This window comes from Budorcas taxicolor, chromosome 22 (assembly GCF_023091745.1).
Source record: "Budorcas taxicolor isolate Tak-1 chromosome 22, Takin1.1, whole genome shotgun sequence".
Taxonomy (NCBI): Eukaryota; Metazoa; Chordata; class Mammalia; order Artiodactyla; family Bovidae; genus Budorcas; species Budorcas taxicolor.
In genome coordinates this window covers 41,548,627-41,560,962 of record NC_068931.1, presented here as the reverse complement: position 1 = coordinate 41,560,962, position 12,336 = coordinate 41,548,627, and the positions used below count along the sequence as shown (strand labels likewise).

At 40.0% G+C, this 12,336-nt stretch overlaps 1 protein-coding gene across 3 annotated transcripts in view; it reads right to left on the bottom strand.

Annotated features, from left to right (window-relative positions):
* The window catches only part of PTPRM (protein tyrosine phosphatase receptor type M), a 657,833-nt gene that overhangs the window by 104,497 nt on the left and 541,000 nt on the right, over nt 1–12,336 (bottom strand). The gene's annotated exons all lie outside the window — the stretch shown is intronic.

Genomic DNA, 12,336 nt, shown 5'->3' with positions numbered 1-12,336 from the left:
CCAGCAACACAGACAGAGGTGTGGGAACGAGGGAGGAGGAGATGGCCTGATTGAGCGAGATACTTTCATCACAGAGAGAAAGGCTACAAGGAGAGCTGAGCTGAAGCTTGCTGGTGGTGGCCCAACCACCCAGAGTTTTAGGGGTTTCCCAGCAGAGGGAAGTGAGTGCTATTTCAACATGACTTAGGAAAGCCAAGCCTGATGGTGGTCAACTAACTGATTCCATCAGAAATGGTGGCTCAAAGCTCTGGCAGTGACCCAAGAATGTAGGGGCCCAGTTCCAGGTCTCAGCAGAAAGATCTGCTTGCACCTTATGCATAACACGGATGCACACACAGAATGTTGTTCCCACAACAGTCCTGTGGGGAGACACACATCCCTCCTTCTAAAGGAGGGGCTAGAGGCTTTGGGAGGCACCCTGTAAGGGGCACCCATCACAGAGGGCATCCTCTGTCAGCAGCACACGCAGGACACCTGGAAAATTTTCTTTAAAAAAATGGGTGTCTTCACTACTATATTTAAAATAGATAACCAACAAGGGCCTACCATTGTACAGCACAGGGAACTCTGCTCAATATTCTGTAATAACCTAAATGCGAAAAGAAATTGAAAAAGAATAGATATGTGCATATTTATAACTGAATCATTTTGTTGTACACCCGAAACCAACACAACATTGTTAATCAACTATAATCTGATATGATAAAAATTAAAAAAAGGGTGTGTCTTGTATTTAGTAACCAGCACAGCAAAGGTGACTGAGAGAGTGAGACGACACAGGCCTGAACAGATGTAACATGGGCCTCACTTAAGTGTCCTGAGATGTTCAGACTTCTTGCCCTCATTTATGTCTCACCTGAATGGCCAGCAATTCCTTTACTCACCTGCTATTCTCTTTGCTTTCCTGCAAAGGTCTAAACACAAGAGAGTCTCTGGGAGGCATTAAAGTCTTTCCTTTTTCTTTATTAGCCTCCTCATAAATCCAATGGACATATCTGAAAGAAGATGCTGTAATTTTTATTGTCAATTTAATCACAATGTTAGAGTCTAGTCCTAATTTTTAGAAAATATTTATTGACTGATTTGGCTGTGCAGTTCTTAGTTGCAGCATGTAGGATCTTTAGCTGTGGCATGTGAACTCTTGGTGACGGCATGTGGGATCTAGTTCCCTGACCAGTGATCCAAGCTGGGCCCCCTGCATAGCTCCCACCAGGGGAGTCCCAAGTCCTAATTTTTGAAGCTTCACTTTCCCACAGAACATACCATTGAAGGCTGCAGAAGAGACACATTTTCCACAGCGATTTTGGACTGAAGGAGAATCACACATGTCCCACAAATTACGGGAGACCCTGCTCGTGGTCCTTCAGCACAGGATGGTGGAACAGTGTCTGGTGTCAATCAAAATCCCAATGAGCTCTGCCTTGATGCTGACGCTGCAGGAATGGTTTCCTAAGGACAGAGAACTCCAACTCTTACCCATCCTTGCTCAACATTTTCTAACTTTGCCCAGAAGGGTGCTCAGGCACTTATGGTGGCGCCCTGGCTTTCCCTGAAGGCTCTGAATGTCTACAAATACTTCTGAAGGTCCTTGTAGGCAAAAGGGTTTCTAGGTCTAATTACAGAACAAATGCTCAGAGGGATGTCATTCTGAAAAATGGCCTTCTAAGAGTAACGCCAGCCCAGTTCAAGCACTGATTAAATTATCTGACATAAGTGCCAGTTCACAGGAATTGTGACAACCACTATTCAGACAATTTTGGGGAGAGTCGCATGGGAAAAGCTTTGGAAAGGCAATTATAAAGGATCACTTATTTTATGGGAACACTGATGTCAAATATTGGCCTTTTTTAAAATAAGAAAAGCATTAAAGTTACCTGACCAATGCAGTAATCATGACTAGGACTCAAACTCATAAATTAAAAATTTTATTTAGTGTGAAAGAGATCAAACGTCATGTTATGCAACCCACCCTATGCCCTTTAAAACTGTTAAGGGGTCAGCGGTGTTAATGAGATCTGTGCCAAGTCATAAAAAAACAGCTGGACAAGAAAATTGGACATCTAGAGCCTAAGCAAAGCATAAACCACTGAAGTCTATATGAAAGATTTACTCCCCACCAACCAGGCATGGAGTAGCAAGACAATGAGCGATGCCAACCAGCTCCACCCACTGGCTCCAGTTCCATCCACCAGCTCAAACAACCACCTCCATCCACTAGCGCCATCCGTCAGCACCAAAAGATGCTGCAGTCAGTGGGCACCCCAGTGATGCTCAGAATTAACTAAGGGCAGGGGAAAATAGGCAAACTCCAAGGGGTTACTGAGCAAAGTACTTTTCCATCAGTTTTAAATTGCTTATCCAACTCCATTTCCTCGTCCTTCCTGCTCACCAGTTATAGTACAGGCTGGATTCTTTCTAAATGCAGGCAGCCTTGACCTACACATATAACTTATAAAAAGACCAATCCTAGACCAGCTGTTACCAACATACCTGCTGATCCCCTCAACCTCTGACAACTGATTAGCTATTTTCAGATATTTAATCTTGCTTAAAAATTAGAGCTTTTACAACCTAAATGTTCATCAACAGATGAATGGATAAAGAAGATGTGGTCTATACAGATATACAATGGGATACTGCTCAGCCATAAACGAAAGAAAGAAACTATGCCATTTGCAGCTACATGGGTGGACCTAGAGATTAGCTTACTAAGCCAAGTCAGAAAGAGAAAGAGAAATGCCATATGTGATCACTTCTATGTGAGATCTAAAATATGGCATAAATGAACTTATCTACAAAACAGACTCACCTTGGTTGCCAAGGTGGAGAGGAGATGGGAGAGGAGGAGAGTGGGAGGTTGGGGTTAGCAGATATAAACTATTATATACAAGATGGATAAACAACAAGGTCCTACTGTATAGCACAGGGAACTCTATTCAATATCCTATGATAAACCATAATGGAAAAGAATATTGAAAAATATATATGTGTATATATATATCTGAGTCAGTTTGCTGTACAGCAGAAATTAATACAACACTGTAAATCAACTATACTTCAATAAAATCAATTAAAAAAAGAAGAAAACACCAAAAATATTTAGAGCTTTTAGACACAGTGTGAAGACCCAGAAGTGGAAGGAAGAGAGGACGGAACGAAGCTGCGGTGGGAGACAAGTGGGCTTGGCTGAGGTCCAGGCTGAGGTCCAGGCTGAGGGCAGAGACGAGAGAGAGGAAGACAGATGAGTGTAAGAAAGCAGGGAACAAGAGGGGACAGGGCACAGACAGTGGAACATATAACCCGTTTTCAGGATCACCACAATTCTGAGGAACATCAGAGCTAACACGAACGACAAAGACTAGGGAGATCCATGTACTAAAGGGGAATTCGATAGGGAAGCTCAGCCCATTGACACGTCCGTCCTTTGCGGAAAGGCACTGAGCAGAAATAGGGGGCTGCAGTCAGAGAAGAGAGACGCAAGTGCTACAGCAGAAAGCATCTTGGGTAACAGGAAGATGGTGACTGAGCGTGATGACCACCATCAGGAACCGACAGCAAAGGGGGTGGGGTCCCAAGGTACAGGAAGCATGGCCATTACGGTCATGAGCCTGCACCCCTGCAGTTGCTGGAACTACGTGATGACCAGGTTGAAAATATGGTTTCAGGATCAAGAAAGCTATGTGGTCATGCTGCTGCTGCTGCTGCTGCGTCGCTTCAGTTGTGTCCGACTCTGTGTGACCCCACAGACAGCGGCCCACCAGGCTCCCCTGTGCCTGGGATTCTCCAGGCAAGAACACTGGAGTGGATTGCCATTTCCTTCTCCAATGCATGAAAGTGAAAAGTGAAAGTTAAGTTGCTCAGTCGTGTCTGACTCTTAGTAACCCCATGGACTGCAGTCTACCAGGCTCCTCCATCCATGAGATTTTCCAGGCAAGAGTACTGGAGTGGGTTGTGATGTGGTCATGGGTAGATGCCTAATTACTCCTGGAGGAGAAAACAAAAAGATGGTCTGCAGGATACACACAAATCTATTCATCTTTTTAACCCTAGGGTCTACCTTTGAGGGTCCTTGGCAGACATCTGTTGAATTCATGAATGAGCAAATTAAAGAAATGCTACTTTGTAGGTGCTACAAATCCCAGGAAATCTCGGTTTTCATGGATTCTCCTTATCATGAGATATTTAGAGGGGAAAAAATATATCTGAGAGGAGAAGGTTAAACAATTAATTCTAGATTTTAAAATGTACAAGCTAACATTTCTATAGTGACTAGTAAAAGAAAAAAGTGTGTAATTTCCAAAATAGTAGGTGGAAAAATATGAGACAAAAATTCAACTAATTAAAAGTAGGCAGGAAAAAGTGGGGAAGAAGCATAAAAAGATGGAACAAGAATAACTCATAAAATAACAAGACAGAAATGAATTCAAATAAATAAATGCAAAAAATTAAAAATGTACCAAGTGGCAAATTAGTAGATTTTAAAGGTAAAAGCTATAAGACTTTTAAAAGTAAAACTTGAAATATTAAAATCCAGCTACATGCTGTTTTTGCAAAGGACTGCAAAGAGTCAGATACAACTTACTGACTGAAAAACAACAACAAAACACTATTTGTAACAGACACAATTAAAATATAGAGATTGAAAATATATATCCAGGAAAATACTAATTAGAAAGTAACTGGCATAGTTATATTGAAATTAGACAAAATAAATGAGTAATAATGATATTACTGCCTAATGAGGAAATGGTCAATTCACTTGGGGGAGATAATTCTAAACTTATATTTACCTAATAACTTAGATTCAAAATATATGACTTCTTTTACCCTCTTTCTATTGACTACACCAAAGTCTTTGACTGTGTGGATCACAACAAATTGTGGAAAATTCTTTAAGAGATGGGAATACCAGACCACCTGACCTGCCTCCTGAGAAATCTGTATGCAGGTCAGAAAGCAGCAGTTAGAACTGGACATGGAACAACAGACTGGTTCAAAATTAGGAAAGGAGTACGTCAAGGCTGTATATTGTCACCCTACTTATTTAACTTCTATGCAGAGTACATCATGTGAAATGCTGGGCTGGAGGAAGCACAAGCTGGAATCAAGACTGCTGGGAGAAATACCAATAACCTCAGATATGCAGATGATACCACCCTTATGGCAGAAAGCAAAGAGGAACTAAAGAGTATCGTGATGAAAGTGAAAGGGGAGAATGAAAAAGCTGGCTTAAAACTCAACATTCAAAAAACTAAGATCACAGCATCTGGTCCCATCACTTTAAGGCAAATAGATGGGGGAAACAATGGAAACAGTGACAGACTTTATTTTGGGGGGCTCCAAAATCACCGCAGTTGGTGACTGCAGCCATGAAATTAAAAGACACTTGCTCCTTGGAAGAAAAGCTCCTAGATAGCATATTAAAAAGTAGAGACACTACTTTGCTGCAAAGGTCCATCTAGTCAAGGCTGTGGTTTTTCCAGTCGTCATGTATGGATGCGAGAATTGGACCATAAAGAAAGTTGAGTGCCAAAGAACTGATGCTTTTGAACTGTGGTGTAGGAGAAGACTCTTGAGAGTCCCTTGGACTGCAAAAAGATCAAACCAGTCCATCCTAAAGGAAATCAGTCCTGAATATTCATTGGAAGGACAGATGCTGAAGCTGAAGCTCCAATACTTTGGCCACCTGATGTGAAGAAATGACTCATTGGAAAAGACCCTGATGCTGGGAAAGATTGAAGGCAGGAGGAGAAGGGGACAACAGAGGATGAGATGGTTGGATGGCATCACCAGCTAGATGAACATGAGTTTGAGCAAGCTCCAGAAGTTGGTGATGGACAGGGAAGCCTGGTGTGCTGTAATCCATGGGGTCGCAAAGAGTCAGACACGATTGAGTGACTGAACTGAACTGAACCTCTTTCAGTAACAGATTAAACAGACAAAAAGCTAGCCAGTATACAGAAAATTTGAATAGCAAATTTTTAAAAAAGTTGATCTAAAGAATATAGAGAACTTGGCACTCAAGATGGTTGTTAAGAATACATAAAATATTTAAAAAATTGACTACAAGGAAGTTTAATGTCCACAGATTCCTCTAAATAATGTCCAAAAATCCCAATGAATCTTCTCTAATCATCATACATTTAAGTTAGAAATCATTAATAAAAAGACAAACCAAAAATCTCACATGCCCTGAGCACTAAAGCACACACATTCAAGCACTCATATGCTCTAAATAATGCATGGGTCAAAGAAGTAATTGTGATAAAAATTTAAAAATAATTAATGATAATGATACTTGACTGTTCCATACAGGGCAAATTAATAGTTTTAACTAAATGCTTCTCATGGAAAAGACTGAAAATTAATGTATTCAGCGTCCTGTTTGAAAATAAGAACAGCATAAACTCAAAGAAAAAAAAGTAGAAGGAAATGAGTAAAGATCAGGAAAGCAGAAATTTTAAAAATGCAGTATGAAAGATCAATAAGGTGGAGGTTATTTCTTTGAAAAAACTAATAAAACCAACAAAACCAACAAAATGCTGGCAAGTAAAGTTGAGAAAGAAGAAAGAGAAAAGGCACAAATAAACACTACTAATGATGATAAAGGAAAAAAAGGAACACAAGTACAGATAAGTTAACAATAAGAAAATATAAACAAACGTGTACCCCTGAGTAAAAGAATTAGACAAAATCCACAATTCTTATGAAAGATAGTTACTATAAATTAACTTAAGAAAAACCACAAATCCAGAATAGTATTATAACCATTGAAAATATTAGTAACTGAAAATTTTACCAGGAGGAAAATGCCAGACCTAGCCAGTCTTGTAGTTGAGCTCTAAAGATAATCTATCTGAAACTTTACATGAACTCTTCGAAGAGAATACAGAGAATACAGAATGGTACCTAATTCATTTAAAAAGCAGATACATTGCTCATTCTTAACATGAGAAAATAGAAATATAAGAAGGATCATTAAGAGACTAGTCACTCACGGACATAGACACAAAAATCATTAATGAACAGCTTTCAGCAATATTTAAAACATACCATGACTAAGTAAGGCTATCCTAAGAAAGAAGGGTTGGTTCAATATTAGAATGCTGACTATATTAATTAACCTGCCACACTAACATGCTAAAAAAGAGGAATAAAATAATCATTTCATATAACAATAAATGCTAAAAAAAGCATTCTATCAAATTCAATATTTATCCAATGGAGTAAACAGTTTTAATAAATCACAAATGGAAGGGAATAGCTAATTATAACTAGTTGTTAATCATTAAAAGCCTTTTCTCTGAAAATCAGGACCAAGACAAGAATGCCTGCCAGCCTAAGTTTCATTTAATGTTGTGCTGGAGATTCTAGTCAGCTTTATAAATAAGAAAACAATAAATAAAATGTATAAGGATGAAGAATAAAGAAAAGCGTCAGTAATGAAAGTTGACCTGGTTTCTCCATGAAAAACTCCAGAGTAATCTACAGAGAAATGATTGAAATCAACATTGATGAGAAATGTTTCTGGACAAAGGAGCAATATACTAAGGTGTGTGTGTGTGCTTGTGTGTGTACATATTATACACACATATACTTACATGCCCATATCTCTATATATTTATACAGATACTATTATCTACTTGCAATTAAAAAACAAAACTACCAAAACAAAAAAGGACACATAAATAAAAGATGTATGAGATTTTATGAAGAACATTTTGAAACTCTGCTGAAAAATATAAAAGAAGACCCCAATACATCAAGACATAAACCATATTGAGAGATGAAGATCCAATATTGCCAAGAAGTCAGTTTCCTCAAGCTTTTATACATGCAGTTCCAAACAACATTACACAGTTTTTCAGGAAGCTGACTGTATGAAATGTCCACATTTTTCATGGACAAGGTGACTCTAAAATGATGGAACACAAGGCTTAAGGATGACCAATCCATTCTTGAGAATAACAAGGCAGCCACGGAAGAGGCTGTACAAGGTAGTAGTAGATATTAACACTCAAGTAAAAAAAAGAAGGCACAGTGTATGAACAGTTAACAAAAGAACATTTTCACCTGATTGGTGAACATATAAGACATGCCCACCTTCAAATGGAACAATAATGAAATATTCTTTTTCCACCTATCAAACTGGCAAAGATGATTAAAAAAAAAAAAAGACTAAAACTTATTTGAGAGCTGGTGTGTTTGAGGTTAGCATTCTCGTGGAGACTGTTTACGAGTGTGAATTGGTTCAGTGTTTCTGGAAACCAGGTTTTCAATATGCATAAAGAATCATAAGCATTTTACATACTTTGAACCATTAATTCCACCTCTTGAAGTCTATCTGTAAAAAATAGTGGAGGTAAACCCAAAGAATTATCCATAGCAGTGTTCACAGCAAAGACAAGATGTGACACTATTTATATAAAGATTCTAGTGCATTAACATATTGGATGGAAACCTACTGAAACTGAGAGTAGGTTTATGGGTGGGTTTTATTGTCTTTTTCTCTTTACACTTTTCTTAAAATTTCCAAATTTCTTTCAAAAATTATGTGTTGTTTTAGAGGAAAACAATGATATAACTGGGACTCAGAAACCTATAAAAGCATACTTTGTTACTCTGCCTCCTTACAAGTGTTTTTCATCATTAAAATAGAGAAAAAATAAAAGAAAGCATTCTCTTTAGGCAGATAAATTATGTTAATTGGATTTATAGTATATTCTCTTCATGTTTCAAGAAGTAAGCTTAAAATACACTTAGTAATCAGCCAAGTAAAATATTTTGGCCATAAAATTGGCAAGGAACACAAATGCATAATTACCTACAGAGCATAAATACAATACATATAAAAACATATGCTGTACATTTTAATTAACACTGAATGCATTATAATTATTCAGTATCTCTTGTATAATTTCCCTGAAGTAAACAGATAAAAGGTTTTCTGCGTGCCCCTAAAGGGCAACAATAGAAGATAAAGGGAGTGAAGAGGTGTTGAAAAATTTTCTAAAATGCTGAATAATAGGTGAAGACCATCGTGGACATAAAACTTTTCAGAAGATGCAACAGAAGAATTTAGAAAAGTCACCAGGTTCTGTTTTCAGAGGCAGGACAGGTCAAAAAAGCTACAGCCTCTGATTCAATATTATTTTGGTCTGAATAATAAATGTAACAATAATACAAAGAGTCGGACACAACTGAGCGACTGAACTGAACTGAACTGAATGTGGATTTACATGACATAAAGTGTGAAATAAATGAATTTCAAACATCTAATTCATACATTTCTTTATTACTCAGGGGACAGTGGGAGTCAGAGGTAGAATGGAACTCTGATCATAGACATTTTACAGGCATGGTGAGAACTTGATACAGAAATGTCTGCCATCACTACCGCATCCTCTCTATCCGGCGTTCCCAGGGTTTTGGAGATGGGGTGGGGATTAGCAGTGGGAGTAGGAGATGGAGATGAGAGAGGGGGAAAAGCAAGGAAGGGCACACCAGGATCGAAACGCCCTCATTTAGAAATGCTGAATAACTCAAAACTGGAAAGAGGGGGGCCAGAGAAGTGCCCGTGGGTCCCAGGCGATGGCCCTCTACACACCAGTGACAGCTGGTCAGGGCTGCCCACTGGAGGTCATCCCATCCATGGAGATGGAGATACATCAACCAAAAACATCCCGTTCACAGAGGTACATCTACCATGCTGGGAGTCCAGTATCACCAAGGCAACAGCTCGACTAATGCTACAGAGATTCTAGTGACCACATGGTCTACAGAGACTCTAAAGAACACGTGGTCTTCAGAACTGATCCAGTTGCTTCAGTGAAGATGATTCACTCAAGGGCCCAGGTCAGGGTCTCCTAGGGACTCTTCAGTGACATGCAAGGTTGAAGACGTGGGACCCAGTTTCCTCATTGCCAATCCACTGTCCTTTGTATTTCCCAGAACTACTTTGAAAAAAAGTAATTTCCTTTTCAACTCATTATTTTTCACAGCATTTAGTCAAAGATGAGAGGTGTTATCTTGGTTTTGAGCAGTCAGAGATCCAGTTCACAAGGTGGTCACTGCTGTATTGTATAACCTCATTGGAAAAAGAGTCCACCATGTCCAGAACCTCTTCAGAGAGGATCTCTGAGAAAATTATGCACAGCTCACGTCTACACTTCCTCTTCTCCCTCCCTCTCCTGGGCTGGTTGGCGGTCATGCAACAATCCAGGGAGGCAGGGTATGGGATCTAAGCCTCTGAGCTTACACCTGGTCCTGGTGGGTCTCTGACGAACCAGGTGGCTGATATTGTGCAGGATAATTTCTGTGCATTTCATTACAAGGAAAAGCTAGAGCAGGAGAGGAGCGATGTCAGAGTGACCGTGCTCTCGGAGTGGGGACACTGAGAGAGGTCAACAGGCAGCATCTGCTGATGCGGAGATTCTGAAACAACCAGAGCTGGCGCTGTCAGCAGGGCCCCCGGGGCTGGTTGGATGCTTTGCCAAAGGACAGAGCACTTCAAAGCACAAAGAACTGCTCAGAGGAGGACAACGCTCCTGTCATGAAATCACAAGTCGAATCAATAAAACACAAGGTTGCCTTCTGTGGGGCTGAATTTCCTGATGTTGCAGGAGGAAGTTGGCGGTGCAGGGGAAACAGCAGGGAGCCAACAGAGTCTGGGGGAAATCCCCCTACTCCAGAGCAGGATGATCTTGGGCAAGAGACTTAATTCTGAGTCACTCCCTCATCTCTAAAATGGGTGTGATAATGACTTAATAGCATTGTGATTAGAAAGATACATCTTTCTCCCTGTTTATCTGTGTGTGTGTGTCTTTGTAGAGTGAGTTCACATAAGGGATTAGACCAAGGTAGGCACCATCAACATCTTCATTGGCATTCTAGGAATCACGGGAAATTTCATGAAAAGTCCACCCCTGGAAGCCTTCATAAGCCCATGGTAACAGAAATTGCCTTTCTGAACTCTGCATCTGTGATATATACAGTCTATGATATATACAGTCTATGATATATACAGTCTATGATAATACGCAGTTTCTCTCTTGCAATAGTAATGTTTTGAAATGTACTGAAGTTACTAGATAATTCTACACTATTTCTATCAAGGACCAAAAAAGCATGAAAGCATATAGGGAATAAAAATACTCCCACTTTTAAAACATGTGGTTGGCATACAGTGAGTAAAACCATCAGATGGAACCATGCCATTCATCTTCCCATTTTTAAGCCATCAGTATTGATAAGGTTCAAGTCATCCAGCAGAGTTTTTTTCTGGTTGAATGTTGCTAACCCGCTTGATTCTATGTGATGATGTGTACCATTCTGAGCATATATTTTTAATAGTTCCATCCATCTTTAATTTTATTTTCCCTTCTAGGAGTGTATGTGTTGAAATACACAGAAAGCAATTCAACAAATGTAAAGGAACATATTTATCAGTTTAGTTCAGTTGCTCAGCTGTGTCCGACGCCAGGCTTCTCTGTCCATCACCTACTCCCAGAGCCTACTCAAACTCATGTGCGTTGAGTTGGTGATGCCATCCAACCATCTCATCCTCTGTTGTCCCCTTCTCCTCCCGTCTCCAATCTTTCCCAGCATCAGGGTCTTTTCCAATGAGTCATTTCTTTGAAGCAGGTGGCCAAAGTATTGGAGTTTCAGCTTCAGCATCAGTCCTTCCAATGAATACTCAGGACTGATTTCCTTTAGGATGGACTGGTTTGATCTCTTTGCAGTCCAAGGGACTCTCAAGAGTCTTCTCCAACACCACAGTTCAGAAGCATCCATTCTTCAGCACTCAGCTTTCTTTATAGTCTACTGGAAAAACCATAGCTTTGACCAGACGTACCTTTGTTGGTAAAGTAATGTCTCTGCTTTTTAATATGCTGTCTAGGTTGGTCATAGCTTTTCTTCCAAGGAGCAAGCATCTTTTAATTTCATGGCTGCAATCACCATCTGCAGTGATTTTGGAGCCCCTCAAAATAGTCTCTCACTGTTTCCATCAGTGTTTCTCAAATATCTACTGGATAATCAATTAATATATAGCTTTCCCTATTTTGTTAATACACTGCCCACTGTATTATCAACGCCCACTATGTTATTCAAATGCCAAGCTATGAGACCCTGGACAGACTGGTGTCTCTGACTGGGAGGTCGGGGAAAATGTCAGGAGGAGGTACCATCTGCACTGGGTCTGAAGGGGTTTGGCAGGTGGAGAGGGAGCTGGGAGTCCCTCCAGGCAGAAACCAAGATGTGAAGTGTGGCTCAGAGACAGCGAGGGGCTGAGGGGGTGAGAGGGCCAGGGATTCAGAGGAGCTGACCCGAGGTGCA